The 24,702-nt window shown below is 53.9% G+C and overlaps 1 protein-coding gene across 4 annotated transcripts in view; it reads right to left on the bottom strand.

Annotated features, from left to right (window-relative positions):
• The window catches only part of SCN5A (sodium voltage-gated channel alpha subunit 5), an 89,650-nt gene extending 73,309 nt beyond the window's left edge, over positions 1 to 16,341 (bottom strand). For all 4 annotated transcript variants that reach the window (XM_084754898.1, XM_084754900.1, XM_084754897.1 and 1 more), the window contains exon 1: positions 16,152 to 16,341. The gene's annotated coding sequence lies outside the window, so the exon portion shown is untranslated. The remainder of the gene's footprint in view (positions 1 to 16,151) is intronic.
• Positions 16,342 to 24,702: the final 8,361 nt, after the last annotated feature.

Raw genomic sequence — 24,702 nt, 5'->3', positions numbered from 1 at the left:
CCCCTCACCCAAAAGGCAAAGCATGCCTATGTCAGGAGGTGGCTCTACAAGGGACTAGGTCCTATTCTCCCCTCTCCTGGGACCATTCCCAGGCTGGGCGGTGTCCAGTCACCCACAACTCTCATGCTCTCACAAGAGATGATGCCAATCAAGCCTGGGGTACAGGAGGCAGCAACTCAGGGGGGCATCTGCATTTGCCCCAAGGGACCCAGGAAAACCCTGTGGGTTTTCGGAAACAGCCAGGCAGGAACACGGGAGTTGGCACCCAGATGTTGGCACTCCGGTATGCACAGCTGTGTAGACCTCCTGCTGAGGATCTCATAGGAATGCCCTGGGTTGCAGTGCCATGCCCAACTAGTCTGACTCTAAAGATGAGAAATGTGACGGATGTTTCTCTGGCTCATCACACTGTCCCTTCTTCCCTGATGAAAGGGGACAAACAAATGTCAATCTCTAGGGGACAGCAGCACCGGAAGATGGTGACCACACCGAAGAGAATACCCAACAGGCACATGTGTGTGACGTCAAACAGAGAGAATGTGGCCCCTGGCGGCCTCAAAAGACTCAGAACCTGGTGCGAACACACTCTGTCTATGACAGCAAGGCAGAAGAATGCATTCCTGACTTGCTCACCAAAACAGGATGTGGCCAGAGGGCTCCTGACTATGACACCAAGCCAGGAGGCTGCACTGCTAATTACCACATCAAACCCGGGAATGGCTGGGCACCAGCTCAAGAAGGCAGACTGGACACCTGCTGGAGCTATCTGCCAGGGACACGCTCCCTTCCTGTCAGCCAGGGCTTTGCCCTGATCTCACTCCTGTGGAGCATGCCACCAATGACCCCTATGGGCTTCTGTGGCACCCACGCCAGCACAGGGCCAACAAGGACCCGGATTCAGGGGGCCGAGAGCACCATGGGTTGCAGGCAGCCAACCCGGGTTGCAGGTAGCGAGTGATCGGACACAACACAGCCTCAAAAGGGCGCCTCTAGGGCTGCTAGGACGGTTCAGTGGGCAAGGCCAACCCTGATGACGACCAGAGCTCAGTCCTCGGAGCCCCACAACATTGGTGGGAGCAGAAACTCACTCCCGGTGGTTGTTTTTTGATCTCCACATGTTTGTTGTGGCAATACATGCACACACACACACACACACACACACACACACACACACACACAGGGAAGAACTCATGAGACTATAAATGTAATAAAATGAAAAAAACTCAGAGAGGGCACCTCTAGGGCCTGGAGAGATGCCTCAGTTGGTTAAGCGTGAAGACACTGGTTGAAAAGCTTCATGAGGTGGTGCCTGCCTGTGATCTCAGTGCAGGGTCGCAGAGTTGGGAAGATCCCTGGAGTCTGCTAGGCAAGTCATGCTAGTACCAGATCTTAGTGAGAGACCCCTACCTCAGAAGACAAGTAGGACAGCTCCTGGGGAAAAGCACTGCAGGGTGACCTTTGACCTCCACATACTGGCACACATGTGCTTCTGCACTGTGACACACACACACACACACACACACACACACACACACACACACACACACAAATGTGAGCATGAGAGATCACACACACAAATGTGAGCATGAGAGAGAGAGAGAGAGAGAGAGAGAGAGAGAGAGAGAGAGAGAGAGAGATTGTTGTTTTTCAAGACAAGGTTTCTTTGGCTGTCCTGGAATTTGCTCTGTAGACCAGGCTGGTCTTGAACTCATAGAGATCTGCTTCTCCTGAGTGCTGGCATCAAAGGCACGTGCCACCACTACCTGGCATGAGTGAGTTTGTGTGTGTGAGTGCACGTGTGAGTGTGCGTACCACTCCCCTAGCCGAGCACAGCATAAAATGAATGCCACAGAAGCAGGAAGGCAGAGATTCCCCTTACAGCTGCCCCAGCCTTCTGAGCTGCTTGTTTGACTCACACGAAGCTAAAGGACCATCTTTGTTAAAAATAGCAGGTGAGAGAGTAGGTCCCCACTTTGTAAGAGCCTTTCTGTGTCTAGCCTCCACCTCTGACTGAGCAGAAGGCATTTTCTGAAACACTTATCACCAAACATGAATGGTGATTTTTTTTCTTCCCCCTAGCTGAGGAGAATTTGGGTCATTTTAAACTTTTTCTTTTTGCACCTTCCCATATTGCTTCAATCTGCTATGATGAGCTTGCAAAACAATAAAGGCATTATTCATTTCATGTTAAAAAAAACAAAAAACAAAGAGCCCAGCCGGGAGGACAGTGGGGCAAACCTCTCCACAGTGAGCAGTTGCTCCATCTGTAAATTGGGAAGCCACCCCTTAGCTTGGGATTTTTTTTGCTAAAAATAGTGTTCTATGGATTGTGGTATCCATCTGTGTCCACACGCCTGCAAGGGTTCTAGAGACAGGTGGATGCCCAGGGATGTGCACACACTGGCAGGGGCGTGTGTACAAGCCTGCACCCCACACTTGCATCTGCCTCAGTAAAGATGAGTTTGCAGGGTGAACTGAATCGGAGGATTCATGCAATCCTCATGCACAGGTGGGAGCATTTTCACACCCTGAACATCTGTGCTAACCAGCACCCACCTCACTCTCATGTGCCCCTCCAGACACCAACATCACAGGCAGCCACACCGTGAGGTGTGCCTGTTTATAGAGTTTGGGGGTTCTCGGAGAGACGGGAAACCATTATGGGAAGAGAGATGGTATCTCCTCATGAACTCAATGGGGGATTTCCTTCACTTGCGAAGGCAGCGTTAACAGCTATGACTCAAAGACCCAGGGACTCCACATCCCTGTCCACCACGGCAGCTGTGGGCACCTCAGATATTATCGCTGTCCACACCGTCAACGTCATAGCACGTCCAGCACCTGCACGATCCCATTGAGGACATTAAGAGAGGCCCACATACTATCAAAATTCGGTTTTTAAGTGTCCCAATAGCTGTATTCAATACAATTGATTTTCCTTTTAATGCTACACATTTCATCTTGAAGACAGATGCTGGGACAGGCTTCTCTCAGCCGATGGAGAATTCCCAGACTCTGGCTCAACCCTGCTCAGTTGCTGGCCCTGGGGCCCATCTTCCTTAGCTGTTGGCAGGAGCATCCTCTAAGTCCTTCCTGGATTCTTTGATGCCTTTCCCATGATGCACTGTGGTGGCTGTCACCCTCTCCCAGGCTCAGTGGGACATTGGGGGCATCCCTGGGCAGGACTGGAGATCAACACAGCTGACTCTTTAAGAGAGAAGCCTAGCCTGGAGACCCCAGCCTCGCCCACCCTTGAACCTGGCAGACTCTGCTCTGAGTCGTGCTGGGTTCCAGAGTGAGATAGAACGCTTTTGGGGGAATCCAAGGAACCTCAGAAACAGCCCTAGGTTAAAGGACCACACCTCCTTGCCCCCTCCACCCCAAGTCTGGCCAAGTTACAGGGTTTTGGGTCCCAAGGCGGATTAGCACCCACATCCTGGGAGCCCCTGGTGCCAGAGGTCTGTCTGAAACTAGACTCCAGATGACACTTCGCTGCCTCAGGTTCCAAAGTAAACCAGCCAAGAGTGGCCTTTGTGTCCTGGGCTACTCCCAGTGTGCAGGCAGGATCGGCTTACTCTCTTGTTCTCCCGCCTGCACCTGGCTGGGGCCCTGCCCTTCCTGCAGCAGCTCAGCGCCCACTCACTGTTGTGCCTGGGGTAGCCCAGCTGCAGGATTACAGGCTGCCGGGGTGTGGTGGGCTCCAACATGGGTCCGAGTGTACTGAGAGTGCGGGGGTGGGGGGAGGGGACGTCCGTGGCTATGGAAGGCAGAAAGGGAACACAGCTAAGCAAACCTCTACCGTCCATCTCCCTATGCTGGGAGGTTATGGAGGGTTTGGTCTCAAGGTGACAGCCCCTACCACACAGGAGGACAGGTCGGCATGCCACACCCCTGCTCCAGCTAAGCCCTCTGTTGGCGCCTCTCTTAGCGCTGGCCCTCCAGCTGCTCTGGAGGCCAGGATGGCTTCTTTTAGCTGCCCCCTCTGCCTGGGGCAGTCTCCCCTATCCTAGAAGCCCCCTCCCACGAGTCTACTCCATCCAGACTGCATCCCTCCAACTCAAGTCACCGGGCACACCTCTCCCTAAGTCCCACCAGCTCTGGAGCCAGTGGGAGCAAACGGTTCTGCCTCCTCCAAACTAGTTCATACCGGCACCCATCCTGGCCATATGCCTTCCACCTTCACCCAGTGTTTCTGCCCCTATTCCCAGTATCGTAGCCTGGGATGGGCCTAATCCCTGCTTGGATAGCAGCTGAGGTGGTTAACTTGACAGCATTTAGAATCACCCAGGAGACAAGTCCCTGAGAATACTTGTGAGAGCTGTTCTATACTTAAGTGGCTGAGGTAGGAAGGCCCACACCGAATGCTAGGGGCACTGGGGGAACGAAAGGAGAGAGGCGAGCGCATGCGTGTGCGCAGAGCACCAGTGTACCCCTCCCCCACCCCCACCCGGCTTCCTGACTGCGGATGCAATGTGACCAGTGACCTCTTGCTTCTGCCTGCCGCAGAGCTTTCCCCTCTCTAATGGGCTGTGTCCCTTGAACTGTGAGCCAACAGAACCCCTTCCTTCCTTAGGTTGCGTGTTTTGTTAGCCACCGTCATGGCAGCAAGCACATTAACCAGTCCCAATGGCCGTGTCCTCACATGGCCACGGCTCTCTCCTCCTAGGACAGACACTCCCAAGCACCCGCCTGTGTCCTGTGTGCCTGTGTGGCAGCCCTTCCTCATCCATACACAACGGTCAATAACAGTTTCTGGGGATAAATCTGAGGGCAGGGCCAGCCTGTGTGACAGTCACGTGGAGATACCGTGGGGCATACACACTGCATACTGTCACTACGCGGGCCTTCCTGAAGCCTCGTGAGGAGATGTGGCTCACGCCAGTTGCCAATGACGTAACTGAAGAATGCAGCCGTGGGTACTGTCCCCTGCCCTCAGGGTGGGGGACCAGTGTCAGGTGGCTTAACCTGTCCTGGTTTGCTCAGGACTTGGCCGGCTTTAGCAGCGAACTCTCAGGATGACCACGGAGGGTTGAAGAAGAAGGCAGCCCCCCACCTCACCCCCCCTTACTTCAATCCCAGAGCCTGACTCCCGCCTCCTGCCTGAATCATGTCTGGCATTTTGGTCGCCGTGGAATCAGAGTCTCTGGAACCCAGCATGCAAAAGATGATTCTTTGCCATGTAAATTTATGCACAGCCCTCTGTGGACGCGGCTCCCAGGCTTCCTAGGAAATCTCTGCCGGCTTCCTGTCTTGCACTCTTTCTCCTGCTTGGCAGCCCCGTGCCCTCTGGCTGGGTGACCCACCACCCTGGCACCCATCTTTCCCAGCCAGGTTTCTCCTTTTAGGGCCTGAACTCCCAATGGGCCTGCCCTTAGGAGCTAAGGGAGAAGTCTATGGGAAGATGCCGTGACGTCAGGGAGAGAGGCCAGGGCACTTCATGTATATCATCCAGTCATTTGCCTTCCACTCAGGTTAAAGGTGCGTGTCAAGTAGGATGTTCTTTGTCCACTGGGCATCGCCTGTGACAACCCCCGCCCAAGAGTTGTGGCCCATGCATGCATGCATGCATGCATCAGGCGACGCGGTTCCTTCCTTCGGGAGAACATACTAAAGAACACCTCAGCTCACTCCTAGCAGTTTTCCATAAGACCAATTCAGAGAGCACGCATTTGGTACCCACTCTGCATGGCCTTGCGCGATGGCGTCAGAGGCTACTTTTCTTCCTCAGACCCCGGCTTCTCAAATCAACTGGTGGTGGTCAGACGGGAAGAAGACTCCATGAGCCGACTCTACACTGACCCGAAAGGGCATTTTCCTATCCAGACTTGCTGAGACTAGTGATGAGGAACTGACCATGTCCAGAGAACCTCCGCCCTCCCCCCACCCATCTCAGCCTCCTCTTCCGTGGCTCCCCTCCCCCCAACGCCCCTCTCTTGGGGATTTCTTGTTCTTATATTGGACGAGGAAGCGGCTAGGGTTGTAGCTTGGAAGCCAGCCCACACAGGTGAACCTGGGCCCTTGCCACCTGCTTGCCTAGGGTGGGTCAACCAGTCCTGGAGACCCAGTGTGGTAGTGCGTGCCTTTAATTCCAGCACTTGGGAGCCGAGACAAGAGGATCTCTGTTGAGTTTGAGGCTAGCCTCATCTACGTAGCGAGTTCCAGGATGGCCAGAGCTACATGGTGACATAGTGAGACCATGTCTCAAAAAAATGAAGAGGACGAGGAAAAGAAGGGAAGGAGGGATGGTGGGGGGGAGAGGGAAGGGGGGAGGGAGAGGGGGGAAGAGGGAGAGGGAGAGAGAGAAGGGGAGGGGGAGAGAGGGAGGGAGGGAGGGAAGGGGAGAGAGAGAGGGAGGGAGGGAAGGAGGGAGAGAGAGAGGGAGGGAGGGAGGGAAGGAGGGAGGGAGGGAGGGAGGGAGAGAGAAGGGCTGGGGAGAGCTCTCCGGTTTCCGAGGGCTGTTCTGAAGTATGTAACTATGTTGCCACTGCTTTCCCAGATCTCAGGCCAGCACAAACGCAGTGATCTCTAGCTGCTGTTGTCATCCTGGGCTTTGCTGTCACTGCCATGTGTCATTTAATCCCGAGAAGCCATGAGAATTACATCATTTGGCAGCTTTGTCCTGTGAACATGAGCATGTATTTACACAAACCTATGCTGGCCGCTTTCCCCCACGGCAACCACTTGCTCCACCACACACCGTTCCCTGAGCGGAACACCCCTAACCTCGATGCAGCCTCAACGCCGTCTGGAGAGGTGACACATGGACCATGCGAGGCAGCTGCCTGCTTTTCCCAAGCAGGAGTTCACTCTATAATAGCAATAAAAGCACAGCTCGGAAAGTACACAAAGCAGGTCTGCAGAGACGGCGCAGTGGCTGAGGGCATGGCTGTTCTTGCAGAGGACCCAAGTTTGGTTCCCAGCCCATACTGGGTAGCTCACAGCTGTCTCTCATTTCAGCTCTAGGAGATTTGATGATAGCCTGGTCTGGTCTCCGTGGGCTCCATGAGGCATGACCTCACACCGGTTCATACCCACACAGATAAATAACAAATGAAACCATTCGAGGTACAAAAGCTGATAACATGGTTGCTTACTCTTGCCGAGAATCACACTATACACAACTGCACATATGTTTTATGCTCACAAGATAGGTGTGCTTCCACAGCCACACACACACACACACACACACACACACACACACACACACACACACGAAGACAGCCCTGCACTGAGATGCTTGGATGACTGACGACAGCATCACTAACTAGGTGGTAGGTATTTTTCAGTTCCCTCAGAATCTCCAGAGACTGTGGTCCTCTGTGTGGCCCGTCGCTGTTGGGAACGCTGTTACGCAGCACACGTAACCGCATTATTTTTCTCATGGTGACCCAGCTCAGAGAGCCTCTTTCCACACTGGGCCACCCTGTCTGGATGTCTCTTTCCTTTTAAGTCCCCAGTACACCCTGGCAGAGAATTCATTCCCACATTCCCTCCCCCACCCCACCCCACCCTGAACCCCTTCAACATGAGCTTGCCAAGCAGAGTGGAGTGAACTAGACGGCTGGAGGAACAAATGCATCGGTAAATGCTGTCCAGTAATGAAGCCACACTGTGACTCTGGCAGCTTTTTGGGCATGGACATGGAGCTAAGCACCAGGCCGGCATTGTTTAATGTTTTGTATAAGCCTGACACTGGACAGGTGTGCATGCGCGTGCACACTGGTGTCTACAAGTACTGTTTTGGATCATGATATTTTAGCCTTGCTACAATCCCATGAAGTGAGGAGGATGTTATCCTTTCTTTCTAGGTGAGAAATCTGAAGCTCAGACTTTAGAAAGGCCCTAACCACTGCACTGTCTCTTTCCTCTGTGGCCAGAGCTGAGGAAGGGACATGGCTGTCTGTGAACACCCTGTTTGAAGGTGGGCTGGTTCACCCCTAGGAATCTGGGCAGATGGTCCTAAGGAGACTCGGCCAGTTTCTGCCTGTGCCCAACGCTGGCACATCCCCTGACAGAGGTGATCCTCTGGCAGTTTTCCTCTCAGTTCTGGCATCCTCCGAGAGTCACGTAATTACCCGCTGCGTTTGGCTCTGAGGGCTGAGGACAGACAAACTGTGTGTGACCCACTGTGCAGGCTTAGTAGGAGATAAAGAATGCTGGCCAATCCATTAATCATTTCTAATGCTGATTACAATTAAATGTATAGTATTTAACTTGATAAAATGCTGGATCAAAAGAAACATGTTAAAATAACTTATTTATTTATTTATTTTGTTTTTTTGAGACAGGGTTTCTCTGTGTAGCCTTGACTGTCCTGGACTCACTTTACAGACCAGGCTGGCTTCGAATTCACAGCGATCCGCCTGCCTCTGCTGGGATTAAAGGCATGCGCCACCACTGCCTGGCAACTTTTTTACTTAAAAAAAATATATATATATATATATATATATATATATATATGTATGTATGTATGTATGTATGTATGTATGTATATAGACCCCCAAATTCGTGAATGGCATTCAGGGATCCTGCCGTTTTCTATTGGACAGCACAGCTTAGCAACCAGCATCTACAAGGCCCCACCTGCTTTGGCATCCTGCCTCAGACTGGTCTCTGGACTGGGCTTGGCAAACAGCAGGGGTTGAAAAAAAAAAAAAGACCAGAAAGTGGCCACCTGGTTTCTGGCAGTGGTTGTTGGTGGCCACGGAGGCTAAAGCCACAGGTTGGGGTGGTGGAGGAGGGGCCAACAGCAAGTTCACTTCATCCCTCCCGCCCAAGCAATTATCTGTACAGCCCCAGCTCTCTGGGGTGACTGCTTGGACAAAGGCTCCACGGGGGTGCCAGCTGGTGCCCTGGCCTCTGCATTGAGAGGTCCCTGTTCCCAGATCAAAGGCACATTGACACGTCCTTGCACCCGAGCCTCTGCTAACCTGCTCCCTGCTGGCTCCACTCCTTTGAGGCTTTGGCAGAGGCGTTAACCCCTTCCGATCCAAGGCACAAGGAAGAGCAGGGCACGTCTGAGGCGCTGGCCCCGCCTTCAGAGATCTCAGGGAAGTCCTGCCCAATCAGCCCCTCCCTCCTGAGGAGAACACGCCCACCCCAGCTTCTGGGGATGCCCTCATTTACACACATTTGCATCTCATTTATTCCAACACCCGGCTAATTCTGCTGACAGGAAAACCCTATCAGTCTTAGCTCTGCAAAAGCGACTCCCCAGGCAGGGATAGAAACGGGGTCCCCTACAATCTGTCCAGGGCTGGGAGCCGGGGCGGAGCCTGGCTTATCTGGTCCCCACCTTGGATTCACCCACCTGCCAAAGACAAACCAGGAGCTCTCCTCCTAAACCTTGCCTTCTTCTCTCTCCCCTCCCCCACAGCAAGCATGGGGCAATGGCTCCTGCACTCAGCCAAACTGCTTGGCAGTCAAGATGCTAGGTCAGGGGAGCCGCAGAATCTCCAGGATCCAGCCCCCCCCAAACACACGCACACTGCAGTACACAGTGAACAGAGCGCCCCCCCCCCCGCCGGCCCCATGCCCAGCCTTTCTCGTGAGCCTTTTCGGAGGCCCATGCACACCGATCTCTGATATGACAGGTGTCGTCGTCGGTGCGCTATTCTCCAAGGGCCCAACATTTCCCAGTACTGCCCCTCCAGGGCTAACACCCTGTGACCACAAAGGCACAGGGTTAGAGGACTGGCTTAGTCACAGAGAGGCGTGTCTATCCCAGCCTCTGAGCTGTACCCAAACACAGTGGCCCCTGCTCGGACTCCCGCAGACCCTCGCACAACAGTGCACAGGCGAGGAGACTGCCGCCAGCATCCCGACTCTGCCTAGGTTCAGTTCTTTCCCAACTCATCTTTCTGATATCTTAGCTGAAAAAGCCTTCACGGGAACTGCGTACGGATGCTATGGCAACCTAGGCATTTATGGGGCACCTACTGTTTGCATTGAAGGAGCGCTACATGTCCCCAGGGAAACCTGGGAGGCTCTCCCTCTGGGGTCTCTTACTGCCCAGAGGGAGATGAACTAACCCACAGAGATACAGAATCTATGCCACAAAGGCAGCCAGGACATCCTATAGCCAAACACGTGACCCTCTTTTAAGGCACTTTTCAACTGAAGAGGAATTTAAACTGAAGGAAACATATTCAGAAGGTGTACACCTGGGTAAGTATTGACAGATGCCCCTAACAGAGACAGCGAAGGTCCCACCTCTGCCCCTTTCGGTCACTGCTAAGTGCCCATCGTGTCAATTCATTTAAGCCTCTTGTAGGACCATCATAGATATGTGTGGGCTGTTTTAGGCAAGCTGGCTCTCCCTTGTCAGGTGGTACACTTTAAACTACCTGCAGATAGCGCATATAGTGGCTAGGAGTGACCCATGTGGGCATGAGTCCCTAGAACCATGAAAAAGATGAGGCACCCGGTGGCCACTCTCTCTGGGAATGGTAGGAGACTCCTTAGTGAGGTTTGATTCTCATATTCTCTCTCTCTCTCTCTCTCTCTCTCTCTCTCTCTCTCTCTCTCTCTCTCTCTCTCCTCTCCTCTCCTCTCCTCTCCTCTCCTCGCCTCGGACAGATTCTGAAACGGAAGCTCAGCAATTACACATCTAATCGGCACTCAGGCTCAGTAAGCGAGTGGGGGCTTTCCCTGGGTTTCCAGCGCTGTTGGCAACTAGCTGTCGCTTTATTTAACTGGCAGTCTGTGCTGCATCCGACCCAAGTGCAGAGGCGGGAAGGCGCTGGGCGCCTGAGGCTGTGAGGGTAGGCCTGGGTCCTTCAGCCGTGCCAACCAGTGACCCCTGGGTGGGGCTTTGGCCAGGAAAGGAATAGGCTGGGCTGGGCTTCTTCCTCTGGGTAGCTCAAGGGGTTTGCCTGGCTCTCTAGCCTGCATCAACGAGGCTGGGCTCTAATGCCAGGCAGGATGGGCTAATTGTCCAGGCGGGTCCAACCCATGGCAGGATATCACCCCCGCCCCTGCCCCCACTCCCCCTGCCTCAGGTGCAGACTACAAACTGCTCTGGCACCTAAGCTGTCAGGCGGCTTCTCCCTGCCTTATAATCTCTTTGAAGAAAGTAGCTCCAAAGCCAGGTCTTTCCAAGAATCCAGCCCTGCCAGAGAGGCGTTTTCTACCTTTCCCATCTAGGATGAGGGTCTTCTAGTGCCATTCAGGACCAAGGTGTTGACTGGCTAATGGCCTGCCTGTGTGTCCCTGAGCCCCCAGGGTGGCCATGGGTGTGAGAGCAGCCCTCCGTAACTCAGTACACAGAGCTCCCTGAGTGAGCAAGAGAGAAAGCCAGGGCTGCACAGACATCGTAAGACCAGCTCCATCCGTGCCATCAGCAGATACCCCTGGGGGGGGGGGGACTCCACTTTCCACTGCCTCCCTGGGAGACTTAATGAGAAGGCACTGAAGGAAAAAAAGGACTCAGGCCTAGAGCATAAACACTCTCTCCCTACCGACCAACCCCGACTACAGTCCTGGAGACCCAAGCCCAGCCAGCCCTCCGCCTCCTCCAGGCCCGCACCCTCCAGGCCTGCACCCTCCAGGCCCGCACCCTCCAGCCAGGCTTTCTGTTGCTCCACACTGAGCAACCACGATGGCAAGCTTGTCTTCTACCTGTCCTGGCCCAGGAGGTGGTCTTGGGGAGGCTCCAAGGCTCCTCAGTGTCTCTGTCTGCCCCTCGAGAGTAGAAAATAAAGACGGAGGAGTGGATTAATAAATCTACGCTAATGTCCCTAAGGTTAGAAAGTCGGGGAGGGGAGGGGTCCTAGGCCCCAGGGCTTGACATGGGGGGGGTCTCTATAAATAGTGCCAGCACATATTGATCATCTTTAAAAGACACGGTATGTTCTAGTCCTACAGGAGAGGCAAGTCGTATCTAAAAATAGCCTCATTCCCAGGAACTGCTGCCAGCGCCAGCCCAAGGAGAGTGGTGTGGGCGCACAGAAGGGGCAGGCCAGTGAGGGGTGTGGTGTCTCTCCATCCCCACCCCATGCCCTCCGCTCAGCCATGGCGGGCCTCCGCGGAGCTGCCTTCTGCCCCAGGGCCTTTGCACACAGTTTCCTCTCCCTACCTCTTTCTTGTTATTTAGACCCTAGACCAGCTGCCTCCTCAGATGTTCCCTGGTCAGCCAGACTACATGGATGCACCGTCTCTCACTAGGAATCTTGCCTCATCCTTTCATGGTACTTGCCACCTATAATTATCCTCAATGTGTTTCATGACCTCGCCCCCCCTCCACTCCCCCCCCCCCTGCCCCGTGACCATGCAAACTTCAGTACTGTACCTGTCTTGCTTGGCTACCTAAAACCTTCCACAGCATACAGCTGCTTAAAGTCCTCTCTGGTTCCCTACCCTACCCTCCAGGCTGGAACTCTACTGCCTCTGAACTCTGTGGGAGATTAGCCTGGCCTGGCAGAAACTGTGGCATCGTCCAAAATGTGCAGCTTCTGTGCCTTCTCTTCTCTCTCCAACCCTCCCTCTTCCCCCCTATTTAGCTGTGGGACTTTGAATCCAGGCCCTTTTCTCCAAATTCTGTCACCTTGGACACCTGCTCTAGGCAAGCCCATCCTGTGTCCCAAGACAGCTTTAGGTGGAACCCTAGGGAAAGGGCCACTCATTCTCCATGCAGAGGGAAGAACCAGTTCCCACTCTCATGCTCCTCACAGAAGGCACCCTACCCTGGCCTCCCTGACTGGCCCCATACGCAAACTGTGACGCGAGCACCTCTCCGGTGCGGTGTTGAGCCACAGATGTCCAGGCCTTTACTGGAGATGTCTTCCATGAGCCCTTGCCCGTGATGCACTGCAGGACCACCTAGCCTACAGTCTCTACTTGGGTTCTACCTAAAACCAAACCCGCCCCTCATGTGCTCCCCCGTCTCCCTCAGACCCTTCAAAGTACGGCTCTACCTGTGCTTCCCCACATCATAGCCACCCACTCATGCCTTCAACCCACTCCCAACCAGCCACGCAGGGCACCACAACCCGTGGGCTTACAGAGTGCCGTTCCTCTTGCTGAGGTCACTGGCACCCTCGTTGTGGCTTGATCTAATAGGCACTTCTCTCTAAATTATTCATTCTTGCTCATCTGTCCATGAACGAGTGCAGAAGGTACCTTCTAAAAATCTATCAGCAGAAATGGGGGATTTCCCTTCCCTGGGGGAGGGGCCCTTTCAGCCTCTAGCTGGTGCCACCTCCGCTCCTGGCTTCCTTTCTGCCTCGACTGATCAGGGTCTCTGAGCATCTGGCTCCGGCCTTGCCCTCTACCGCCATCAGAATCACCTGTGTTCTATTTTCAGAAGGATGCTGCTTGCTCCACCCCAGAGCGGGGAGAATTAGCATGCCTGGGGGCGGAGTCTCAAGCAGATTTTTTTTTTTAATGTGCTGCTTCCCTAGTGATGTTCTGGTGGCCAGGCAGCCCTGGCTCTGACCAGCCTCTCTCTCTCTCTCTGCTGCCCTTCTGAAGTGCCTACCTTCAGCTCGGGTCTCCTTCTGAAAGCTTCCTTCCTGGATCCTACCCTCGAATGCTCAATTGGAGCTGCCCCACTTAGATCAAGCTTGTCCACCCATGCCCCTCACTGATTACAGGGTAAGGGGTAGGTTCCTCTGGGTGCCCTGGAAGGCAGGGGGTGGCAGAGTGGAAGGTTTCTCAGTGAAGGACACCACGGGGTGTCACCAGTAGCCTGCCTAGTGACACTCCCTCAGCTGAAGGACTTTCTAAGTCTGCACAGGGAGGTGGCACAGCAGAATCTGACCACTAGGGAGAAGGTGTGCCAGTGATCCAGCTGTTTTTTTTTTCTTCTGGGCCTTGAGCTTCATCGTCTGCTAAATGGTTGTGACTGAGGTCTCTACTCTTGGGCTGATGTGGGACACTCTGGGTCATGAGCCCCATGAAGCTCCTGGTCTGGTCAACAGGAAGCACTCAGTGCTTGTTACTCAGGATACATCCCCAATCCACGAGAAGAACTTGCAAACGCTGCCCCCCACCCCTACCCCTGTCTCCCCTCCCCCCCACATCACGGGACCCAACGGATCACTCGGCTAACTGCGGTTTCATCCCTATTTTGTTTTGATTGATCGGTGAGGGCAGAACTACACTACAGTCACCTGGAAAACTCCTGGTCAAACTTCAAAACCCAGGTGGAAGGTTACCTATGTTAGAACAATGCTCTTGACTCTCTTGGTTAAAGTCATGACATCTTTCTTTGCCGGGGAGATACCTCTGTCACTGCCCACTCCTCCCCTGGCCCTGCCCCCCCCAAAAAAGCTTCCTCAAGGACTGACAGGAAGGAATGCCTCTCCTGTGACAGAGACTGTCATTTTTCACTGCTCCAGGTTGCCCCTAGGGTTCTCCTTTGTGGGCTGCCTGGGCACCAGCCTCCCCTCTCCCTCCCCCAATGCCCATCTGACTCTGTTGCTTCCCATCACTCCTCTCTTCATGCCAAGTGAGTCAACCCTGGAACTCTTCCAGAGGCACTGTGACCACCAACACACACACACACACACACACACACACACACACACACACACGGGGACTCGGCGCTCCAGAGGGTGACAGGGGTCCAGGCTACATTTGGCTTTGAAAATGGATTCTTAGCACCTGAGGGCCACCCCTCTTTCTATTTATACCCCCCCCTTTAGTAAGTTCTAGACCAGCCTAGCCACCAGCCAACAGATTCCAAGGGATTTTTTTACCCTGAGTGTCCTCCCCAGCCCAATGATTCTGTGTGACCTTGGATAAGTCCTTGACCCCTCTGGGTCTCAGTGCACGTGGTGGTAGTGAGGGGTGAGGTGGAAGGGTAAGACGGGGCTCTTTTCAGAACCGTGGGCATTCTAGCAAAGAACTAGTGGTATGCACCACGTTCCCGTTGCCTCTTAACTTCTCTTGCTTCTAGGCCGGCAGCCTGTCCCACCTGTTTCATTCTCCCATGTATGACAATTCTAAGTGGGAAGGGCCAGGGCCAGAGGTGGCCTAGGGCTGGGCTGCAGGGCCTTAGTCCCGAATGGTGGTGAATCTACAGAAAGTCGAGGGGTCATGGTGGTCCCGTTCTGTGCCTTTCTGCGTGGTGCTGGGGGTCACTGCTGGAAGGAGCAGCTGAGAACCCCAAGGCCATGCTGAGCTCATGGCCCCACTAGACTGAAGTCACTAAGGAGACAAAAGGGAGTTCTATGGTTGGTAGTTGTAAGCGGCCCTCCAACAGGTGTTTGGAAGGCCTGCCTACAGCCACGGCCTCCACTTCAGCATTTTTCCGCATCACGACTGCCACGCCACGAGTTCCCACCAGTATTCAGATAAGACTAGGCACCTCCACTTCCTCTCAGGGCACCTCCAAAGACGATCAAATCACACAGAGATTCGGGGCTGCCTCCCTCTCAAGTCCGGGTGCTCAGGGTCTGTCCAAGTCAAAGCAAGGAGAGCAAAAGAATTCTCCCAAATTTCCATGTCCAGAGATCTCTCCCCTCTCAGAGCGCACAGGGGTTGAGAGGAGATGCGACTGCTTCAAGGCGACGACAGGGCACCGAGATCTTAGAGTGGTGGGAGACAGGGCACACTCATAGATCTGAGACCCGATAGAGCGCACAGATTCCTTCGTGGGGTGCAGAAATCTTGTCTAACCCAGGGCACGGCCCCGGTGCCTTGGTCCCCTCACGCCCCGGGCCCAGGAAAAAAAAAAAAAAACAAAAACAAAACCGAGCACTCGGCCTGCTCCCTAGTCCTGGTCGGTGCCCGCTCAGCCCTTTCACCCCCCAAGCTCTCCAGAGCGACATTCTCCGCGCGCCTTGTCGCTGCTCTGACCTTGGGGTCTCCGGCCTCGGGAATCCGGGTCCCAATCCCAACCCCTCGGCGAGCGTGCGCCAGCTATGGCCCAGGAGCCGGGGCCGAAGCTCCCCATCCCCCGGTCCTCGACAGCGCACGGGGAACCCGGAAGGAGAGGGGACGAGAGGAGACCCGCGGCGACCAGCGACGCCCTAGGGAACCCCGGCCCGGGCCACCTTCGCCTCTCCCGCCCCTCCCCCCTCGGGGACAGCGCCTGCGGGGGCTGGGTACCCGGCCGGGCGGCTCCGGGCCATCGGGGAGGAAAGTTGGGCGGCGGCGGCGGACGCAGGGGCGCGGGGGGCTGCGGGACACGGGAGGCGCTCGCTCACCTGCTGGTCCCCGGCCCGCGCCCCGGGATGGGTGGGTGCAGCGCAGCGCGGGCTCGACTCGGCGCAGGGCTAGGGGCAGCGGGCGCAGGCTCAGCGGCCCCCGGGGCGCGATCCCCGCATCCCACGGGCGCCGCCGCCGTCTCGGCTCCGCTGCTCGGCTCGGGCTCCCGGGCTCGGCGGGCGGCGCGGGCTCGGGCTGGGGGCGGGGTCGGGGGCGGGCCCCGCCTGGGCTCGGCCTGGGGCTCCGGGGCCCCGGGCTGGCTCCGCCCCAGAGCGACGCGCCCGGGGCTCCGCACGTGGCGCTGCGCCCGCCCGGCTCGCTGGGAGAGCCACCCGGTCCCCGGCGGGGCGCACGCCCACCACTCTGACCCCGGGCGCGCCCTGCTGGAGACGGCCGCCCACGCGGACGCGGACGGAGCGACACGCGGACGCACACCGACCTGCGGACTCCTCGCCACAGAGAGCCACCCACGCAGACCTGGACAGGCACACACCACACACCGACAAACATCAGCACACACACCACCCAAGCCCGAGTATACAGACACGCCCCTCCTCGCTGCCTTGAGGACCCTAACTCTGACACCCCGTTTATCCACGTGGACACAGGTATGAGTTGACATTCATGCTGAAACACACACACACACACACACACACACACACACACACACACACACCTATGCTGACAAACATGCCGACGGATACAGATACTGACGCACAGATCCGCATATGGACATAGACACCATCGACACACACTGACATTGAGGAACACATATTGATAAACCTAATGACACCAAGTCACTTAGAGACACACACATCCGCTGACATATTGACATGGGGACACTTAGAGCCACATTTCTAGAGACACAATGACAATACAGAAATCCATGCATTGTAGATATTTATGTGTACACGCCTATACACAGGTGCAGACAGAAACAAAATACACCCCCAGACCCAGTATCAAATACACAAGCGCTAGGAAACCCACACAGACATGAGAATCTCCACACACTCGCCCTCTTGAGCCATGTTCAGCCTTCTACTTGACACACAGAGGAACAACAAGTCACATACTGAAGGAGACTGACTGTCCAACAAGGAGATCTTCATGGACAGGTGTACACTCAGGACAGACAACTGCATATATAGGTACAGATTTATATTTGCTGGTACAGCCAGGCAGACCCATAGAGAAAGGCGGGGGGCGGGGGGACAGTGGGAGCACATTCCCTAAATTTCAACAAGACAGGCCACTACCATAGGTCATGGCAAAGGATGGTGCCCCTTTCGCTTTTACCATAGGTCATGCAAAGGATGGTGCCCCTTTCGCTTTGCAGTGGCACTGCCCAGGGTTATCACAGGAACACACACACACACACACACACACACACACACACACACGGGGAAACACTAGGAAACAAACACTCTTGGAAGGCAAAACTGGTGCTGGCCTTCAAAGGATGCTGAGGTGCTGAGTTTTGGGAGGCAGAAAGCCTGTGCGTCCATGTGTGCCACCACTCTCCCCTCCCCCCTCCCCCCCCCCACCGCCCGCACCTCCCCCCCCAGCAGTCTTGGAACCTGCCATTTGTTTTTTGTTTTGCTTTGAGACGGGGTCTCACTACGTGTTTCTGGCTTGCCTGGAATTTGCTATATGGGCCAGGCTGGTCTTGCACCCGCAGTAATCTGCTTGGCTTTGTCTTCCAAATGCTGAGATTAAAAGCTTGTGGCATCGTGCTCTGCCCAGCAACTTCTTTATTGGAATTTTGAAGAGGTGGCTATGGGCCAGTGATGCCATCCATTTGGGACGTGAGTGTGGAGCTCCAGGAGTTTCTGGTACCTTATATGGAGTATATATATAAGAAAGTCAATATACAGTGATGTTCAGGACACAGGAGACTCTGAATGAATGAATGCCTGCTGCGTCTGACAGATGGACCACAGATCAATCTCCCCGCTGGTCTCCAGCTCCTGACAGGCCTGAGGTTGGCCAGCAGCTCCCACTAGTGGTCAAAGTGAGAAGTGCATCCAGCGTCCCGTTTCAGATCCTTTTGTGGGACCAGACACCCATCAGGCAGGAGGCAAATGACAAGCGCGCCCCACGTCCCACCCTCCATGAGACTTTAACGGCCAGCCTCTGGATCCAGAATTCAGATTCAGACTTGCAAACAGACTTGCAAAATGGAGAGGGGCTGAAACTAAAGGTGCTAGGAGTGAGAGGCGAGACTTTCTTACTCCTAATCCCGCACGGCTCTATCCTTTCTCTCTGGTACTGGGCCAGGAGATGTAGCCAGGAGAGGTGGGCTACACAGTGCATCGATACACTGGATTTAAACTGTGTGCATGCATGTGTGTGTGCGCGTGCGTGCGTGCGTGCGTGTGTGTGAAGCCTGCGGAAGGAGAAATGACAATCCAAAGCCACTGGAGATTCAACCACCAACTCACATCTGGGGTTCTGAGACAGGATGCAGAGTGCAAGAAAGGGCAGCAGGCACCTGGAGTATTCGGTTCCGCCGTCACTAAGAGATCTTACAAGATCCAGGATGTCGCCTTCTCTTTGTTAGGCCCTATTCAGTGAGTGAGGAATATGCAGAGAACAGTCAGAGGGAGCAAAGGTCATTTTTCCCCCCTGCTTGTATCCCCACCCTGCCTCCTCCTTCCTAGGTTCAGAGTTGCCTTAAGCACGCCATCTTTCTAGGCTTCACGGTTCCTCTCTTGTATGACTAGGTCGGTTTCTTTTCCCATGGCTGAGGCTAAACACGGGAAGGCTTTATTGTGGCTCACACTTCCATAGTGGCAGGGAAGGCGTGGGGCAGGGACTGCCTGGTTACAGTGCACCCACAGTCAGGAAGCAAAGGCACACAGCTTGCTTTCTCCTTCTTATCCAGTCCAGGGCCCTGGCCCCCGGCACTGAGACTTTCCACGTTCAGTGTGGCTCTTCCTGGCTCAGTTAACCTCGGGATTCTGTCAGGCATGCCCCGAAGTGGGTCTCCTAGGTCTAGACGCTGCCAAGTGGACAACAAAAATTAGCCATCACAAGTGCTTCCTTTCTTTCCCTTGTTGCCACTGGTCCACTATGCGGCTACCAAGCATCCTTCCTAACAGAGCTGAGAGTTCCTGATACGGAGCACGCACACCTCTGGGGAAGGCTGTTCCCACTCCTGCATGCACTGGGGCCCATGCTAGGGGCTTCCGGTTTGTCTCTGACTGCCCCTGGGCTCTAGTTTCTATGTCTTCTTCTATCAAACTTGCACATAGAAAAGTACACATGGCTTAAATGCTTACTAATTAGGCCTTACCCACAAATACATCCTTTATAGCCAGCACATGGGGACCAAACCATGGCCACACCCCAGAAAACACTTTACGACTCTCACTGTGGCTGCTTCCAGCCCCAGAGTTAACCACATCAAAATCTTTTGGCTATCTTTGCTCATTTTTTTCTGTGTGTGTGTGTGTGTGTGTGTGTGTGTGTGTGTGTGTGTGTGTTTGTGTGTGTGTGTGTGTGTGTAAGTCAGAGGACAACTTGTAAGAGTCAGTTCTGTCTTTCTAGAACGTGAGTTCCAGGCTCTGAACTGTCAGTCTTGGTGGCAAATGTCTTTTTTTTTTTAACCCACTCAGAAATCTTGTTGGCACTGCCTGCTTTAAAAAAATTATTGATGATGATAATGATGACGAAGATGACGACGACGATGATGACGATGATGATGATGACGACGACAATGAAGTGTGCGGGTGACTGCTTATGCCCTGACCCATTTGTGCAGGTCAGGAGCCTGCTTTATGGAGTTGGTCCTTTCCTTTCATCTTCATGTGGATTCCGCGGAGCAAGCTTCGACTGCGGGCTTTTGCGGCAAGCATTTTGCGTGCTGTCCTGCCACACTAGCCTTGAGTTGGCTTACTTTGAGCATATGTCTGAAAAGGAATCACAAAGTACAAACTCTCTCCAAAATCAGCTTCGTGTCTGTCAGTCCATCCAGTCACCGTCTGGCTTTTCTTCCAGCCCATGGCCCTTCTGTGAATATTAACATGGCGCCGCTGATGGATGGCTCTAGTTCAGGGTCGGTCGGACTAGCACACCGTGAGCGTTGGGGCGCGTGAATTCACGTACGTGCCCTTGGCCCTGAGCCTGGCCGAGAGCTGCTGAGTCATCCGTGGGGTGTGTCCACCTTTTGTAGACATGGCCAGTTTTCCAAACTGGTTCTACCAGCGTTCACACCACTGCAGTCAATAGTCCGCTTCATCCACGTTCTCTAGCAATGGGTATTTTTGTCTTTTTTTTTTTTTTTTTTTTTTTTTTTTTGCTTTAGTTGCTTGAGTGGGTGTATAGAGGTTTCTCATTGTGGTTTAATTGACATTTCCTTGGTGACTAATGAAGCTGAGCACTTTTTCATGGTTTATTGGCCACTTGTGTGTTTGCACTTTTCATTTATATAAATGGGCATTATTCAAGATTCAGTTCTTAGTTTTCTCTCTCTCTCTCTCTCTCTCTCTCTCTCTCTCTCTCTCTCTCTGTGTGTGTGTGTGTGTGTGTGTGTGTGTGCTCTCTGCCTTTGAGCTCAATCCGTGGCATTGTGTAGGCAGCCAGCTCAGCTTCACTCAGCTGCAGTGTGCCCCATGTGGAACCTCTCAGTCCCTTGCTCTCCCTGTTCCCATGGAGGCGAGGCTTGGGGCTGTCTTGTGTCGCTGCCTTCCTCGCCTTGCCGATTCAAGAGGCGGGGAAGGGCTCAGAAGCAAGAGTAGTGGGCTCTGAGAACCTGGAGTGCTGTACTCACAGATGCTCTAGAACATGGTAGTGCAGGGTAGGGCCAATGCAAAGTCCATACCAAGACCACAGCAGACAATGGCCCACCGCCTCCCTACCCGGCACTGGGTGTCCCAGGTGAAGCCTGATGGATCTGAGCTGGCAGGGCTACCTGCATCTTAGAGGCGGGGCTACCTGCATCTTAGAGGCGGGGCTATCTGCATCTTAGAGGTGGGGCTACCTACCTGCATCTTAGAGGTGGGACATGACCCCTGAATCTCATAATTCTCCTGGGCGCCAGAACCCTCTCCCTTCCGTGTGTGTGTGTGTGTGTGTGTGTGTGTGTGTGTGTGCGCGCGCGCGCGCGCGCGCTCAGATGTTGTCCCTCATGAGCCATCTGTCTTCTTAAAATTGTTGTTGTTTTGAGACAAAGTCTCTGGCTGGCCTGGAATTTACCCCGTAGATGATGCTGGTTTCTCTGTCTGCCTGCTCAGCCCTGGGGTTACAAATCTACACTGCTACATCTGGCTTTTTAAAAAAGGAAACATGGGTCCTGGGACTAGAACGCAGGCCCGCTTGCATAGGCCCCTCTTGTCATCTCCCCAGCCCCGGAGCTCTAGTTCTTAACACGCACTTCACGCCCACACTGCTCAGGCAGTGGGGAAAGACCTCTTGAGATTTGTGGCGCCCTCACCATCGTCTGTCCGGAGACTCAGTCTTTCTCCTCCACATCCCTGCCCGCCCTTCTTTCTCTGCCTGTATCTCTCATGAAGGCTGCAACGCTTGCAGTTTGGCCCTCAGATTCCCATGGATTCAGTGTAGACACGGAACTTGAGGATGGCTAAGAGCCCAAATTGGGAGGAAACTCCCCTCAGCAGAGCCCTGCGGCTGTGGGGCTGGTTACTGCCCCTCTGCTCCTGCTCGGGGCTGCCCAAGCCTCTGCACCGTGAAGATCCTGCCAAGAGATCAGGAGAGACATTGATCCCAATGACATTGAACCCAGGAGCCAACACCTCTCTCCCTTTCTGCACTCCAGAGACACAGCGCTTCTCCCGCTGAATCCCATTCAAACTTCCAGAAAGTTCTCTTTGCCTCTGCTCTTGGTTCCTCTTCTATTTTTGTTTCTCATTCTTTAATGTTGAACATATATACAATAGAATTATATGATTATTTATTATTAGTGCATATGAATGTGTATATGGTATGTGTGGGCGCCACTGTCCTATGTGTGGAGGTCAGAGGACAGCTTTGTGGAGTTGATTTTCTATGCCCTCTTTCACCTGAGTTTTCCTGGGTGGTCCGATTTGTGCAGCATGCACGTTTATGCTTTGAACCATCTCATTGGCTCCTTCTTCCATTTTTGGGGTGTGTCCATGTAGAGTTTGTGTGTTGCTGACATACTTCATTGTCATCTTAGAGAAGTTTCTGGATGTCACTGATTTTGAAGGTTGCCCCTCCCATCTCACTTTCTAGTCGAGATGATATCACGTAGTCAATGGATGCTAGCCTCCTGGTTTATTACAGTTTATTTCTAGTCAGGAAAGGGGCAGGGAGAGAGAGAGAGAGAGAGAGAGAGAGAGAGAGAGAGAGAGAGAGAGAGAGAGAGACAGACAGACAGACAGACAGACAGACAGACAGACAGACAGACAGAGACAGGGGTTCACGGCCAAGGACAAGAACATGCTTTCCTAACCAGAGAGGGATGGAGATTTGGTCAAACACAGGGATGCTTTTATTGGAGAAACCATTGTCAAGCAGGAGGCATGCACTGTTTCCTGCAGACACCCAAGTGCGATGCGTATGCCCAGCGATGCCCACTGGTCCCCAGATGATGCCTCTTCCTCAAGACATCCCATGGCTTCCCACTGGAAGCCAGAGAAACAGCCTCTGACCTCAGAAGTGCACCATCCAGCATAGTGGGCCTTGACTTTGCCTCAGTTTACCTGCCTTGTGTGCTACCCTTCACCCATCAGCTGTGGCTACTGCAGTCACTGGAGTGCAGAGCATAGCTTGGGGGCAGGGGCTTAGGTCAGCTCAATCTCATGCATGGTATGTGATCTTTCTGCATCTTCTACTCACGTAAGAGATGGGATAATTGTCTACCTGCCTCACCAGTCATTGAGAGAAAATGAAATAGCACAGTGAAGGATCTTAAAGATGGAATACCATCCTGGTACCTAAAGCCCATTCACTCAGCTGACAAATAAACCCTAGACTTCCAGGGAGAGGTTTGCTTATACATTTCCTTTTTCTTTTCCCGTCCTTTGTCTTTTTCTTCCTTCCTTTCTTTTTGTCAGGGTCTCATGTACTCTTGGCGGGCCTTGAACTCCCTGTGTAAGGGAGGGTGATCTTGAATTTCTCATCCTCCTGCCTCCTCCTTTTAAGTCCTGGGATTACAGCTGTGTCCAACCATGCCTAGTTTATGCAGTGATAAGAGTCAATCCCAGAGCTTTATGCCTACTAGGCAAACGCTGTACCGACTGAGCTACGTCCCCAGCCCACCACACAGAGACGGCTACTGTGCAACCTCAGACGCAACATCCTCTGTGAAACCTCAGAAGCAACATCCTCAAGGCTGAAGAGGTAGCAGGTCTGGGAAGAGGGAAAAGCCAAACACTACAGCTGTGTCATACCAGTGGGCCCAGCAGCCAGGCTCCAGGAAGCCGCTGAGCTAAGCAGACTCCTCAGTGCAGTGGAAGCCCTCCCCAACCCCTGTAGTCAGCTATTGGCAACTCGCTGCTCTTGATGAGGGGCTGTCACTTTGGGTGACACTGAGGGATCAACAGCACTTAGATCCTAACAAGGGTTCTGGGCATCTCCCCGCTGCCCTTGTTTGGAAACAGATTGAGCTGCTGTTGGTGGTTGCAGTCTGAAGGACCAAGAAGAGCCAGTAAATGGTTCAGCATAGAGCAATGCCTCCTGGACTTGACTTCTTTTTGTGGGTGAGAAGCACTGTGTTGCTGGGACAGGTTGCTGGCATCTCCTTCCCCACAGCAATTACATCCCACAGAAACCCACGATAGGCACCTGTGTCCCCATGGTCCTCCATGTTCCACTGGGGACGTACAGCCATCCTGAGTTCTGCCACCCGCATGAAGTTCTGTCACCTTGTGGACCTGTTGTGTTTCACTTTAATGCTGCATTTCATGGAGTAAGAGGGTCAGGGTGAGAGGTCAGGCTGCAGATGGAGTCCTGGCGCCAGGATCCAGGCCACAGATGCACTGGGGGTGGGGTGAGGGCATCAGGTATGTTGCATTGTCATGTGACTGGCTTTGGCTGCAACAAGCATTCTTCAGATTGCATTAGCTTGTTGGTGGGACCTCGTAATGGCTGTGGAGGCTTCCCCCACTCAGGTCTAGGGTCAGCTGCCTGCAGGGACTCTTGAGCACCTACTCAGTGTGCCAAAGTAGGCTCAGAGCAGGTAGGTCATGGGAGGGAGGGTCAGGAGGTCAGAGGATTGGGGGTTTGGGTAGGCTGTGTGCAATTACAGCCAGAGTTGAGGGAAGCAAGAGACTGGCTACCCTGGGTGGGCACTAAGTTCCCACCAGAGTTTTTATTTTGTACCTTTAGGAAGTATTTTTTTTTTAAAGGGGTGGGAGGCTGGGGAGATGGTTCAGCCTGTAAAGTACTGGCCTCACAAGCGCAAGGACTTAAGTTTGACCCTGGAGCCCACAGGAAAAGCCCGACATGGTGACTATCATCTATAATCCCAGCACCAGTGAAGGAGAGAGAGAGGCGGGTCCTTGACGCTGGCTAGACAGCATGACCTATTGGTGAGCTCCAAGCCAGCGAGCGATGGCGTCTCAA

This window comes from Acomys minous (assembly GCF_964271855.1).
Source record: "Acomys minous genome assembly, chromosome: 13".
NCBI classification, from domain to species: Eukaryota; Metazoa; Chordata; class Mammalia; order Rodentia; family Muridae; genus Acomys; species Acomys minous.
Note: the sequence above shows the minus strand (reverse complement) of the source record. Positions and strands in the feature narration are given on the sequence as shown.